This window comes from Bison bison, unplaced genomic scaffold (assembly GCF_000754665.1).
Source record: "Bison bison bison isolate TAMUID 2011002044 unplaced genomic scaffold, Bison_UMD1.0 scf7180017864163, whole genome shotgun sequence".
NCBI lineage: Eukaryota > Metazoa > Chordata > Mammalia > Artiodactyla > Bovidae > Bison > Bison bison.
In genome coordinates this window covers 9,535,711-9,551,852 of record NW_011494735.1, presented here as the reverse complement: position 1 = coordinate 9,551,852, position 16,142 = coordinate 9,535,711, and positions in this window count along the sequence as shown.

Sequence of the window (16,142 nt, the reverse complement as noted above, 5' to 3'; positions counted from 1 at the left end):
AAGGCAACTTCTTCCTAAGAATAAATCCTGCAGGAGAGTTTACCCATCCTTTTGTTCCTGTAGTGAATTCTGACACTAATCACTCTTCCTCTGACAACAGTCACAGCAGGTTCCCTTTGCTCCAATTCACAGCATCTATTTCCCCAGTGCACAAGTGATTGCACCAAACATATTTTTAGTGAAACACACATGTGTTTTGGGTACAAGAGGTGATGTCAGCTATTACTTGGACCCAAAACCCAAATAATGTAAACAATGTTTGCTGAACATAGTTAAAAGTGTCTGTATTAACAGAATCTCAGATTTTCCCTGAAAGAGATTTATAGCTTAAAAGCTCTTTCAAACCAGTTAATCTCACAAGCTACCATTTTGCATTACTTGCTTTAATTTCAAACTATCTAAATGCAGTTAATAACTTTGTTTGGTTGAACTCTTACAACCCCTTGAAAAGTAGTTTGTGTTGCCCAGTCATTGCTGCTTATATTCAGAGAGGTAGAAAAGGATAGGAATTTGTGTTGTCCATTCTATTTCCACGTGCATATCCATGCTATTTCTTTTATGTCTATTTGAGAATATTTCAAGAAGCAGAAATCGTCTCTATCTCTTATATCACAGAGAATAGTACTCTGCACACTGTGATTGCACCATAAATTTCATTGATTGTAAACTTTATTAATAAAATTTATGGATCTCAATAGAGTACATAGCGAAGTACAAAACAATCCAGTTCAACCTAATACCCATTAGTTATTACCCAAAGCCTTATGTTAATTCTTTTCTGTCTGGTTGCCACATTTTTTAAATCAGTTTTGTTCAGGTACAATTACAATTAAGTGTACCCATATTAAATATTGATGAATTTCAACAAATGCATACATCCAAAGATAATCTCCACCAGTATAATAAAACATATGTCTATATGTGTTTGTATACATGTCAATAGGAATACATATATATTATGTGCGTCTGTGTGTGTAAATTTGGGAGAGAGTATTTTTTATGTAAAATTCTTTGCGTTTGGGGACCAGTATAGACTCATATAACCATCTCCCCAATCGAGATACTAAATAATTTCATTCCTCTAAAAAAATTCCCTCCTGCTACCCCTTCACAGGCTAGTCCTTCCCAGACCCTTAACCCCTAACAGCCACTGATTTCTTCTCTATCTCTATAGTTTTGCCCTGTCCGTAATGTCATTTATTAGTAAATGCAATTAGATAGCATCTAGCATTCTGAAACTTTTCACTAGTACAATGCCTTTGAGATTAATTTGTGTTGTATGTATCAATAGTTCGTTTTTTTATTCTTAAGCAGTATTCTGTGCCATTGAGTCAGTGATGCTATCTAAACAAATGGCTGACTCAGTGGCATAGATGGAAGTACCATAGTTTATGCATTGGCCCATTGAAAGTCACTTGGGTTGTGTTTGGTTCTTGGCGATTATGAATAAACCTGCTGTAAACTTTTTTGTACAGTTTTTTGCACGAGTATAAGTTTTCATTTCTCTAGGGAAAAACATGGGAAAGGGGTTGCTGGGTCATACTAAATGTATGTTTACATTTATAAGTAATTGCTAAATTATTTTCCATGGTAACTGGGATGTTTTGCATTTCACAGCAGTAATGTAAGAGATGCACATTCTTAGTAGTGCTTGGTAGTGTTAAGGGGCCTTTTGTTTTTGTTTTAGTTTTTTGTTTGTTTGTTTCTTTAGTCATTCTAATCAGTGTGTTGTAGTTTTAACATACATTTCCCTAGTGGCTAATGATGTTGAGCATCTTTTACTTATTTGCTATCTGCATTCAGGTCTTTTGCCCATTTTTTCACTGGGTATTTGCTTTCTTGCCATCAAGTTTTGTGAGTTCTGGATACATTATTTTGTCAGATATATGATTTGCAAGTGTTTTCTTCCAGTCTATTCTTTATCATCCTCTTAATAGTGTCTTTTGCAGGGCAAATATTTTTTAACTTTGATGAAGTTCAATTTATCCATTTTTTTGAGAGATCATGCTTTGGTGTTATCTCTGAAAACTGTTTCCCAAACCCAAGGTCAAGAAGGTTTTCTTCTATGTATACTTCTGAAATCTTGATAATTTCATGTTTATACCAATGATCTATCTTGAGTTAACTTTAGTGTAAGGTGTGAAATTAGGATATTTTAAAATATGGATATCCAGTTATTCCAATACCATCTGTTGGAAAAAGTACCCTTTCTTCATTGAATTGCCATTGCACCTTTGTCAAAACTCAACTGACTATATATCTGTGCATCTATTTTCTGACTCTATTCTGTTCCATTAATCAATGACTTTATTGTTTCACCAATACGACTCAATTCTGATTACTGTGGCTTTATCATATGTCAAAATCAGGTACTATCATTCTTCTAATTTTTTTTTTCAAAATTGTTCTGTTACAGTTCTTGCGTCTTTACATGTAACTTTAGAATAATCTCATCTGTATCTACAAAATATCCTTATTGGATTTTTATTTTAATTCATTTAAATCCATATATCAGTTTGAAAAAAAATGGTTTCTTAAGTATATCAAGTTTTCTAATCCATGAATATGGTATCTCTTTTCACTCATTTGGGTCTTTCTTTTTTATTGAGTGTTTTTTAGCTTTAGTGTATAGATTCTGTACATGCTTGCAGTTGGAATTACTCTAAATTATTTTTATGGAACTATTTTAAATTGTATAGGGTTTTTTTTCAGTTTATAATTGAACAATTGAAACTTGCTAGTGTATAGAAATACTGACTGCCACATATGGTAGTGGAACTTTTTCAAAGGAAACTATAGGATGGTGACTGGAATCAAAACCATTTCACGTGAGGACAGTTGAAGAAATTTCATCAAAGAAATGGATAAATTTGCTTTCCAATAGAAGACTGAAGGAGATAAGATAGATTATCATAATTGACTTCAAACATTTGAAAAACTATGAGTAACTTTAGGAGTCATACATTTATTTTACAGAGTTAAAGTCTGAAATTAGTGACAAAGTTGGCATTTCCACTACCTAACACATTTAAGAATTAATCTGTTGCAAGCTGGAACTCTCCAAGAAAAAAAATCTGTGAATATTTTTTCACAGTTTTTTCTATCAGAAGTCAGCCAAACTAAATAGCCTACTTATTTCTAAGCTTTTAGAAACATGTCCTCTGAGATTCCTGGGTCTGCATTTTGGTGTCTGGTTAATTTGTGGGGGAATTCTCAGTCATTGTTACAAATGTTTCTTCTCCTTTCTCACTTTCTTCTCCTCTGATATTTCTATTGCACATACATTATACCTTTTGTTGTTGTCCTTGGATATTCTGTTCGTTTTTTTTAAAATTGTTCTTTGTTCTCTTTGCTTTTGGCATTTTGAGGATTCTATCGATATCTCTCTAGCTCAGAAAATCTTTCATATCTTTGGAAAGATAGTCCCAACCAAAGATGATTAATACCTTTGCTCACAAGACTTGGAGAAACACTAGAGACTCATGGAGAATTGCCTTGTAAAAGAGTAAGAAGGAAGGACAAAGAGAAGGGAGGGAGGAAGGAAGAAGTAAAAAAAAGTCAGGGAGAGAAGAAAGAGAGAAAAGAAGGGAGAGAGAGATTTTCATATACATTCCAAAGGAAACAAATTACCTCCAGAGGTAAAAGTTGCCTAAATTAAGCTTGTTCATATGCATTAAAGGGCTTCTCTGGTGGCTCAGAAGGTAAAGAATTCACCTGCAATCCAGGAGACTTCAGTTCTATCCCTGGGTTGGGAAGATCCCCTGGAGAAGGAAATGGCAACGCACTCCAGTATTCTTGTCTGGAGAACCCGTGGACAGAGGAGCCTGGTGGGCTACAGTCCATGGGGTTGCAGTCAGACATGACTGAGCAACTAAGCATAGCACATATGCATAAAAAGACTTACTGTTAGACCAGAAAGCAATATTGTACAACTCTATTTGTATATTTGAATGAGAAGGAAATTTAAGGATAATGGGCTATTTGAGGAGATTGCTAGAAATATTTTCATCTTCACCTCCATGACCCAGTCCCATTTCTGATTATTTCAGATATATTCCGTGATAGGAGTCTCTCTCCATCTCTGATTTTTGCAAAGAATAATAATACAATTGTCCTAAAAGCTTTTGAGATGCAAGCTTGACTCTAAACTGCGTTTATTCTAGAATGTAAGCAAGATTGAGCATATTTTGAGGCCTGATGGAAATAAGACTAAAGAGATCTATTTAGGAAGAAAAATGAATAGAGAATGAAGGAGCTATATATAAGTGGCGTATTTTGTCCAGTCAATGGATACAAAGCCAATGGTATTAGCAGTGACAAGACAACCTTGGTACAAATATTAGTACCACCTATGCCAATATGGCCGGGCAGTATCAGTGTACACTTGCCCCAGAACCAGCAGAGATGACACCCGCACTAGGTCTTACCTAACAATTGCACAAAGAAGACTCCCCAGCAAAGCAAAGTAAGTGAAGTGAAAGCCACTCAGTTGTGTCCAACTCTTTGCAACTCCACGGATGGACTGTTGTCCTCCAGGCTCCCCTGTCCATGGAGTTCTCCAGGCAAGAAAACTGGAGTGGGTTGCCATTTCCTTCTCCAGGGGAGCAAAGTAAAAGAGGAGGCAAATAATAACAGGTGACTTCTCACACGTAAGCCACTTTTCGCAGGAATGTCAAAGAGACAAATGTACATGCAGAGTGTATGGTGGCAGAGCCAGAGAAATGTTTCTTATTTATAATTGTTTTACTTACCCATTTTGCCTCCTAGATTGGAGTAACCTGAGAAACATGGTTTGCTTACAAAAGAGTGACTTCATTTCTGAACACCAACATCTTTCTTTAAGTTATTCACTATACATTTTATTCCTATACATTGTAAAAGAGAGATATTAAACATTAGATCAAGCTTGTTACTTCTGTTAGATTATTTATATCTTTAGTGATTTTTAATACACTATTTTAATTTTTTAAATTTATTTTTATTATTTATTTTTGGCTGCACTGGGTCTTTGTTGGTGCCCATAGACTGTCTTTAGTTGCCGCGAATGGGGGCTTCTCCTCGTTGCAGTGTGCAGGTATTTCATTGTGGTGACTTATCCTGTTGTGGAGCACAGGCTGCCGGCATGTGGGCTCAGTAATTGTAGCACACAGATTTAGTTACTCCAAGCCATGTGAAATCTTCCCTGACCAGGGATCGAACTGGTGTCCCCTGCATTGGCAGGCAAAGTCTCATCCTCTGTGCCACCAGGGAAGAGCAATATGCTTTATTTTTGAGAGCAGTTTTCCGTTCACAGCAAAACTGAGGGGAAGGTACAGAGTTTTCCCATATACCTCCTGCTCCCACACATGCACAGCCTCCCTCATTATCATCCCCACCAGGGTGGTATATTTGTTATAATTGCTGAAGACAGATATCTTTTAAAGACAAACCTAGAATTAACCTTGTGACATTCTTTCTCCCCTCAAGCAAACATTCCTAATTCTTAGATACAGAAACACATAATTTTATGTGTTACATACTTTTTAAATCAATGTAAGCACCTATATCAACATATATCAGAAATCTCAAACATAAAACAAATGTATTCACATAGTTAAAATTCTATCTGCAGCTCCCTCCTCTGTTCACTCTCTTGAAATGCAGTTTCCCTTCTGCCTTTTAAAAATAGGTCATGTAGGCAGTATTGTTTTATTACCAAAATTCCAAGGGATTTTCTCTGGACAACTCCATGTCTAAAAACTAGCATTTTCCTTTTTGATAACTTAAGCAGCTACAATATCAGGACAAGGAACCCAAATTCAATTGCACAGATTATTTGAATTCCTCTCATCAAAACCTCAGCATTTATTTTAATCACAAGATAGTTTTCAAGCCTGTAATATTTTTTGTTTAAACTGGAAATTGGCCCGTATCACTCAGACCTTGTTTTTCTAAGCTGAGTGTGTCACAGAACTTGCACGTAGCTCTGTACTTTCTTATGGAATGAATATACCGCAATGGCTGATCCAAAATTTCTCACAGTAACGTTTAAGGCAATAAGCAAGGATGGTCCTTTGGGAGACTTCTGAGTTGGGTGTGCTGGTATCACCACAGCATCAGAGACACAGCTTGTCATCTTGCCATGAAGAAGAAACTCTATCTTGTTCAGTAAAAATAATGATGAGCATATCATTGTTGAGTATTTTTGTGTTGAATGGAGAAACGAGTGTTTTAAACTATCTCCCAAATTCCTGCTGCCTTCAGGATAAGGACAAAACCCTTCATGATTGAACTCTTGGTTCTCAAGGGCCTTTTTAACTGTAACTCTGGAGGAGTACACTAATTTCTGTCCTGCGAAGCAGAACTACTTGTTCCCAGGACAGTTCTTGGACATTCCAGAACACATTTACAATGTCTTGCTTGACTACCAAGATAGACAATGACCATGTTAAGGATAGATTTTACTAAATTAATTTTCTGAGGGAAAACTCATTCCAAAGTTCATGTTAGACACCTCTCTAAACATCAGTATGTGTCAGGGAAAGCTATGTTATGCCAAAGTAGCAAATAATCCTATACTCTAAGTGACTGAAAAAGCTTGAGGCTAGTTTTTCTCACTCACAGAATATGTCCACAGCTGGTCAACAAGGAGGGCTTTGTGGGGAACAGTTACCCTCAGGCCAACAACAACCAAGCTGATGGGAAGATCTCATCCAGAATATGCCGGGCACAGTGACAGAGGGAAAAGAGAACAGCAGTGCACATCCTGGCTCCTAAATGTCTGTCTGATAGTGCCATGGGATGTTTTTGTTCAATTGCTAAGTTGTGTCTGATTTTTTGTGACTCAAAGGACTGCAGCTCTTCAAGTTTCTCTGTCCTTCACCATCTCCAGAGCTTGCTCAAACTCGTGTCCATTGACTCAGTGATGCCATCCAATCATCTCGTTCTCTTGTCTCCTCCTTCTCCTCCTGCCTTCAATCTTTCCCAGAATCAGGCTCTTATCCAATGAGTCCGCTCTTCGCATCAGGTGACCAAAGTATTGGAGTTTCAGCCTCAGCATCAGTCCTTCTGGTGAATATTCAAGGTTGATTTCCCTTAGAATTGACAGGTTTGATCTCCTTGCTGTCCAAGGGACTCTCAAGAGTCTTCTCCAGCACCACAATTCAAACATCAATTCTTTGGTGCAAAGCTTTCTTTATAGTCCAATTCTCACATCCGTACATGACTACTGGGAAAACCATTGCTTTGTTTATATGAAACTTTGTCAACAAAGTTATCTCTCTGCTTTTTAATACACTGTCTAGGTTTGTCATAGCTTTTCTTCTAAGGAGCAAGCATCTTTTCATTTCATGACTGCAGTCACCATCTGCAGTGATTTTGGAGTCCAAGAAAAGAACATCTGTCACTGCTCCACTTTTTCCCCTTCTATTTGCCATGAAGTGATGGGACCAAATGCCATGATCTTAGTTTTTAAATGTAGAATTTCAAGTCAGCTTTTTCACTCTCCACTTTCACCCTCATCAAGCTCTTTATTTCCTCTTCTACCATTAGAATGGTATCATCTGCATATCTGAGGTTGTTGAAAGCCTGGCATTTATCATGATGTACAGTACATAGAAGTTAAATAAGCAGAGTGACAACATACAGCCTTGTAGTACTCCTTTCCCACTTTTGAACCAGTCCATTGTTCCATGTAAGGTTCTAACTGTTGCTTCTTGACCTGCATACTAAGTTCTAAAGAGACAGTTAAGGTGGTCTGGTACTCCCATCTCTTTAAAAAAATTTCCACAGTTTGTTGTGATCCACACAGTCCAAGACTTTAGCGTAGTCAATGAAGCAGAAGTAGAGGTTTTTATGGAACTCCCTTGCTTTCTCCATGATCCAACAAATGTTGGCAATTCGATCTCCTGGTTCCTCTGACTCTTCCAAATCCAGCTTGTACATACGGAATTTCTTGGTTCACATATTGCTAAAACTGAGCTTGAAGGATTTGGAGCATAATCTTGCTAGCATATGAAATGAGTGCAACTATACAGTAGTTTGAACGTTCTTTGACATTGTCCTTCTTTGGAATTGTAATGAAAACTGATCTTTTCCAGTCCTGTGGCCACTGCTGCATTTTCCAAATTTGCTGGTATATTGAGTGCAGCACTTTCAAAGCATCATCTTTTAGAATTTGAAATAGCTCGATTCAAATTCCATCACCTCCACTAGCTTTGTTCTTAACAGTGCTTCCTAAGGCCAACTAGTTCACACTCCAGGTTGTCTGGTTCCAGGTAAGTGGCCACACCATTGTGGTATCCAGGTCATTAAGACCATTTTGTATAGTTCTGTGTATTCTTGCCACCTCTTCTTAACGTCTTCTGCTTCTGTTAGGTTCTTACCATTTCTATGCCCATTGTGCCCATCCTTGCATGAAATGTTCCCTTGATATCTCCAATTTTCTTGAAGAAATCTCTAGTCTTTCCCATTCTATTGTTTTCCTCTATTTCTTTGCATTGCTCACTTAAAAAGGCTTTCTTATCTCTCCTTGTTATTCTCTAGAACTCTACGTTCAGTTGGGTATATCTTTCCCTTTCTCCCTTGCCTTTAACTCCTCCTCTTTCCTAAGTTATTTGTAAAGCCTCCTCAGACAACCACTTTGTCTCCTTACATTTCTTTTTCTTGAGGATGGTTTTGGTCACTACCTCCTGTACAATGTTGTAAACCTTCATTCATAGTTCTTCAGATACTCTATCAAATCTAATCTCTTGAATCTATTTGTCACTTCCAGTGTATAATCATAAGGGATTTGATGTAGGTCATACCTGAATAGTCTAGTGGTTTCCCCTACTTTTTTCAATTTAAGTCTGAATTTTGCAGTAAGGAACTCATGATCTGAGCCACAGTCAGCTCCAGGTCTTGGTTTTACTGACTATATAGAGCTTCTCCATCCTTGGGTGCAAGAAACATAATCGATCCAATTTCAGTATTAACCATCTGGTGATGTCCATGTGTAGAGTCATCTCTTGTGTTGTTGGAAGAGGGTGTTTGCTATGACCAGTGCATTCTCTTAGCAAAACTCTGTTAGCCTTTGCCCTGCTTCTTTGTACTCCAGAGCCTAACTTACCTGTTATTCTGGGTATCTCTTGACTTTTTACTTTGCATTCCGATCCCCTGTGATGAGAAGGACATCTTTTTTTGGTGTTAGTTCTAGAAGGTGTCATAGCTCTTCATAGAATCGTTCAATTTCAGCTTCTTCATCATTAGTGGTTGGAGCATAGACTTGAGTTACTGTAATATTGAATAATTTGCCCTGAAAATGAATCAAGATCATAGTTTTTGAGATTGCACCCAAGTACTGCATTTCAGACTCTGTTGTTGACTGTGAGGACTACTCCATTTCTTCCAAGTGATTCTTGCCCACTGTAATAGATCTAATGCTCATCTGAATTAAATTCACCCATTACTGTTCATTTTCGTTCCCAAGATCTCAGTCTTGCCATCTCCTGCTTGACTATGACCAACTTACCTTGATTCATGGGTCTAATATTCCAGGTTTTACTGGAATAGACTACTTTCATCACCAGACAATATCCACAACTCAACGTCATTTCTGCTTTTGCCCAAGCACTTCATTCTTTCTGGAGCTGTTAGTAATTGCCATCCACTCTTCCCCAGTAACATATTTAGACACCTTCCAACCTGGGGGCAACTCATCTTTCAGTGTCGTATCTTTTTGCCTTTTCATAGTGTTCATGGTATTCTCCAGACAAGAATACTGGAGTAAGTTGCCATTTCCTCCTCCAGTGAACCACGTTTTGTCAGAACTCTTCACTGTGACCCGTCTGTCTTGGGTGACTCTGCACGACATGGCTCATAGCTTCTTCATTGAGTAATATAAACCCCTTCATCATGACAGTGTTGTGATCCAGGAAGAGGAAAATATTCTTAGACAAGAACAAAAGGTTAAGATAATACTTAAAAGTAGTTCATGTTAGTCAATTGCAGTATCTTCCCACATTGCAGTGCTGTGCAGCAAAGATGATCAATACCACCACATACAAATATGCACAAACCTCACAAGTACGTTCAATGAAAAAATCTATTCAGAAAACTACATAAAGTTTAAATACAATCAGACTCAAGTGACAATGAAAAAAAGGGGATTATCTTGTGGAGGATGGAGGTAATATTGACTGATGGGCTGGCTTCTGAGCTGCTTGTAATGTTGGTTTTCAATCTGGGTGTGAGTTTCAGAAAAGTATTCTCTTTGTGAAAATGTATTAAGCCATATACTTGTGATATTGCCCTTTTCTAATGGATATTACATTTTATACTTCATTATCTTCATTATACATTAGACTTCAATGAAAAGAAAGGAAAATGTGTCCTCATCTGTTGAAACTCAATGAAAAACCAATCCCACTCTCTAGAGACATTTTCACCACCCAACTCAGAGAGATTTTTCATTTATCCTCTACCCAGGACAAATGAAACTCCCTCAGGAAATAAACGGCACCTGATAAACTCACAAGGAAAAAATTAAAAACATTCAGATATGATCAATACCAACTGTTGTATTGATAACAGTATATGGTAAACATAAGTTTCCATTTCCCAAATAGAATACCATAAAAGCCTATTAATTGATGAAAATCTAAGTTTACTAGAGTTACTCTGGTAAGGAAAGACACAAACTGGACAGTCTGAGTGATGACTCAGAAGAAGAAAATCAAGACAAGATAAATATAGGATTTTAGGGCCCGAGCTAGGTGGTTTTAAAATGAGTCTTGGAGGGCAGGGAACTGGTTGGGATTGGGTAAAGTTTATGACTTAATCGTTTTGGGTTAATGAACACAAAGAAACTAAGTCTTAAAGCTAGTTCTTGATAAATAAGCCATTTTCATTTTCATCACTTTCAATTGTGTCAAATTTATATTCTTGTTGAGAAAATCTCTGATTAAAGTACAGATTATTCTTGTAATAGAAACTTTCATCAATTGTTTCTTCCTCCTCTTCTGGATTGTGCAGACAAGTGAAGAATTTGGTTCATTCAAAACTTTAGCCCAGCATAAAATAATTTTTTCTCTTAAGTAACTGTTATTTTGAGTCTCTGCTACATGTAGCCAAACCTAACCTTTACAGAAAATCCAATAAAATATTTGCAAACATTATGGGTCAAATTATATAAGGCTTTATTGAAAGACATTAAGTCAGACCTCAGTGGTATTTTACAACCCATTGTCATCTATATTTTGTTTTTGTCACTCAATGGTTTTTTTACATTTTTCCATTGACAAGTGTTTTTTGGAACCTGTGCCGTAGAGGATATCACACATGGCCACAGGAGACAAACACAGAGTGTTCCTTACTTGTATAGAATTAAACTAGACACAACTTGAATGCCCATAAATAGATTAAAAGATTCAATATTTTAAAAGTTAATTATCCCCAAATTATTCTATAAATACAATAAAATTCCAATTCAAATTCAAAAAGAGTTTTTAGTGCAATTAACAAATTAATTATAATGTACAGGGAAAAGCAAGGGCCAAGAATAGCCAAGTCAGTGGTTTTTTCAAAAAGAAAAGAACAAGTTAGGGAGACTTCTCTTTCTAAATATGAAGGCATACTATAAATCTTTAGAACTGACACAGTGAATGCTAACTATGAAAGTTACAGTTTTATTAAATGACACAGGAAAGGCAAGAAATAAGAACTAGATCTACACATAAAGTCTGATCTTGGAAGAAGAGGCATTGCAGATTAGTCATTAAATAAAGATCTAACAATAATTGTTAATGGGATAATCTGTAACATGTACAGGTGGGGCAGGAAGATCCCCTGGAGGAGGGCATGCCAATCCACTCCAGTATTCTTGCCTGGAGAATCCCATGGACAGTGGAGCCTGGCAGGCTACAGTCCATAGGGTCGCAAAGAGCAGACATGACTGAAGCAACTTACTATGCACACACTGGTGGGAAGTCTCAAATTGTAACATATCCTTCCTACTTATTCTATAGATTCATATACTTTTAACTGGTTCCAACAGGATTATCCAAGTAAATTTTTCTTAAAGAATGCATCCATGCACACATACCAATACACACACCAAACTATAAAAATGATTTATAAATTTAGCTCTACTAAAATTTAGGATGTCTTTACAAGAGAAGATAATATAAATAAAATTAGTAAACCAGCCAAAAAATAGAATGATTGCTATGTAAACTAAAAAGTCTTATAATCAAAAGTAAAAGATAAACAATGAATAGAAAACTATAACAAATATGGACAATTTACAGAAGAGGAACACACAAAAAAGCAGTAAATACATTGAAATATATCTTACCCTCACTATTAACCAGGGAAACAATAATTAAAACAGCAGAATTTCATTTTAACCATTACATAGGTAAAATTTTAAGAGCCAAATCAAATCTTTACCACTTGGTAATTAAAATTCCATGCACACTCTCTCCTATAACCACTACTAAATTAAGTAAAAAGCCTAAATGGCAAAGAGTAAAAACAGTATGCTTTCAAAGTATGACCAGTGTTGTAGATGAAAATTAATATATTTCCATGGTTTTATTATTAAGAAGGAATGATAAAAATTTTAAACCAGCTTTTCAACTGAAGAAAGAAAAAAAGGTCAACAAGTAGGATAATAGAAGGAAGAAAATAATTTTTAAATGCACAATCTAGTAATTGCAAAATAGAAAAACAGAGCTGATAAACACATCCAAATGGTAGGGAAGGGAAGGGAAAGCAAACAGTAAAATAATAAAATCAAATATAAAAACTTTAAAAACCTAATGCAGTAGAAAAAACAAAAACATGAAACTGGGAATGAGAGAAGGGATATATCTGAAAATTTTTGAATACCACTGAGATAAAATGTTCTCTCAGAAAATTCAGATTTCCAGAACAGACTCAAGAATTGTTAAAAATATGAATAAACCAATGAAATATTATTTAAAATCACCTTCAAAAATAGATCTGGGGCAATAAATATTACTGAAAGTGCAGTCAAACTGGCAAGGACCAGTATTACCTATGTTACTTATGCTCAAGAAAAGCTGAACTGCTTTCTAACCCATTTGAAGTAGCACCTAGCAATAACCTTAATGTAAAGTAAACATAGCGTAGTTTCTAAAAATAAACCTCAAACTCCTGAATGTGCAGTATTAATTTAAAGTGTCTATCCTGTTGGAAAAGTTCAGGGTGTGTTAATAGACATACAAATGTGTGAAGTTGATGAATTTAAGAAAATATGTATAAGCTATCAAGCCTTTGTAATGACAGACAGAAAAGGCACCTGTGGTTGCCAAGGGGAAGGGGGAGGTGGGAGAGGGATGGACTGGGAGCTTGGGATTAGCAGATACAAACTAGTATATATAGAATGGATCAACAAGAGCCTACTGTGTAGCACAGGACTGTTGTTCAGTTATTCAGTCCTGTCTGACTCTTTGCGACCCCATGGACTGCAGCATACCAGACTTCCCCACCTTCACTATCTCCAGGAGTTTGCTTAAACTCATGTCCATTGACTCGGTGATGCCATCCAACCATCTCATCCTCTGTGGCTCCCTTTTCCTCCTGTCTTCAATCTTTCCCAGAATCAGGGTCTTTTCCTATGAGTCGGCTCTTTGCATCAGGTGACCAAAGTATTGCAGCTTCAGCTTCAGCATCAGTCCTTCCAAAGAATATTCAGGGTCAATTTCCTTTAGGATTGATTGGTTTGATCTCCTTGCAGTCCAAGGAGCTCTCAAGAGTCTTCTTCTCCAGCACCACAGTTTGAAAGTATCAACTCTTAGGCACTCTGCCTTGCCATATGGTCCAACTCACATGACTACTGGAAAACCATAGCTTTGACTAGACAAACTATATTCAGTATCCTGTGATAAACTAGAATGGAAAAGAATATGAAAAGTATATGTGTGTGTGTGTGTGTATATGTATATATATATATATATAGGCAAGAATCCCTTAGAAGAAATGGCGTAGCCATTACAGTCAACAAAAGAGTCTGAAATGCAATACTTGGATGCAATCTCAATAACAACAGAATGATCTTTGTTCATTTCCAAGGCAAACCATTCAATACCACAGAATCCAAGTCTATGCCCTGACCAGTAACGCTGAAGAAGTTGAAGTTGAATGGTTCTATGAAGACCTACAAGACCTAGAACTAACACCCAAAAAAGATGTCCTTTTCATTATAGGGAACTGGAATGCAAAGTCAGAAGTCAAGAAATACCTGGAGTAACAGGCAAATTTGGCCTTGGAATACAAAATGAAGCAGGTCAAAGGCTAACAGTTTTGTCAAAAGAATGCACTGGTCATAGCAAACACCCTCTTCCAACAACACAAGAGAAGACTCTACACATGGACATCACCAGATGGTCAATACCAAAATCAGACTGATTATATTCTTTGCACCCAAGGATGGAGAAGCTCTATGCAGTCAGCAAAAATAAGACCGGGAGCTGACTGTGGCTCAGTTCATGAACTCCTTATTGCCAAATTCAGACTTAAATTGAAGAAAGTAGGGAAAACCACTAGACTATTCAGGTATGACCTAAATTAAATCCCTTACGATTATACAGTGGAAGTGAGAAATAGATTCAAGGGTTTAGATCTGAATGACAGAGTACCTGAAGAACTATGGATGGAGGTTCATGACATTGTACAGGAAGCAGTGATCAAGACCATCCCCAAGAAAAAGAAAGGCAAAAAGGCAAAATGGTTGTCTGAGGTGGTCTTACAAATAGCTGTGAAAAGAAGAGAAGCAAAAAGCAAAGGAGAAAAGGAAAGATATACCCATTTGAATGCAGAGTTCCAAAGAATGGCAAGGAGAGATAAGAAAACCTTCCTCAGTGATCAATGCAAAGAAATAGAGGAAAACAACAGAATGGGAAAGACTAGAGATCTCTTCAAGAAAATTAGAGATACCAAGGGAACATTTCATGCAAACATGGGCTCAATAAAGGACAGAAATGGTATGGACCTAACAGAAGCAGAAGATATTAAGAAGAGGTAGCAAGAATACACAGAGGAGTTATACAAAAAAGATCTTCATGACCCAGATAACCATGATGGTATGCTCTCTCACCTAGAGCCAGACATCCTGGAATGTGAAGTCAAGTGGGCCTTAGGAAGCATCACTACAAACAAAGGTAGGGGAAGTGATGGAATTCCAGTTGAGCTATTTCAAATCCTAAAAGATGATGCTTTTAAAGTGCTGCACTCAATATGCTAGCAAATTTGGAAAGTCCAGCAGTGGCCACAGGACTGGAAAAGGTCAGTTTTCATTCCAATCGAAAAAAAAGGCAATGCCAAAGAATGTTCAAACTACTGCACAATTGCACTCATCTCACATGTTAGCAAAGTAATACTCAAAATTCTCCAAGCCAGACTTCAACAGTATATGAATCGTGAACTTCCAGATGTTCAAGCTGGATTTAGAAAAGGCAGAGGAACCAGAGATCAAATTGCCAGCATCTGCTGAATCATCAAAAAAGCAAAAGCATTCTAGAAAAATATCTACTTCTGCTTTATTCATTACGCCAAAGCCTTTGACTGTGTGGATCACAATAAATTGTGGAAAATTCTGAAAGAGATGGGAATACCAGACCACCTGAGCTGCCTCTTGAGAAATCTGTATGCAGGTCAAGAAGCAACAGTTATAACTGGACACGGAACAACAGACTGCTTCCAAATCAGGAAAGGAGTACATTAAGTCTGTATATTGTCACCCTGCTTATTTAACTTATATGCAGAGTACATCATGAGAAACTCCAGGCTGGATGAAGCACAAGCTGGAATCAGGATTGCCAGGAGAAATACCAATAACCTCAGATATGCAGATGATACCACCCTTATAGCATAAAGTGAAGAGGAACTAAAGAACCTCTTGATGAAAGTGAAAAAGTTGGCTTAAAACTCAACATTCAGAAAACTAAGATCATAGCATCTGGTCCCAGCACTTCATGGCAAATAGAGGGGGAAACAATGGAAACAGTGACAGACTTTATTTTGGGGGGCTCCAAAATCACCGCAGATGGTGACTGCAGCCATGAAATTAAAAGATGCTTGCTCCCTGGAAGAAAAGTTATGACCAACCTAGACAGTATATTGAAAAGCAGAGTCATTACTTTGCCAACAAAGATCCGTCT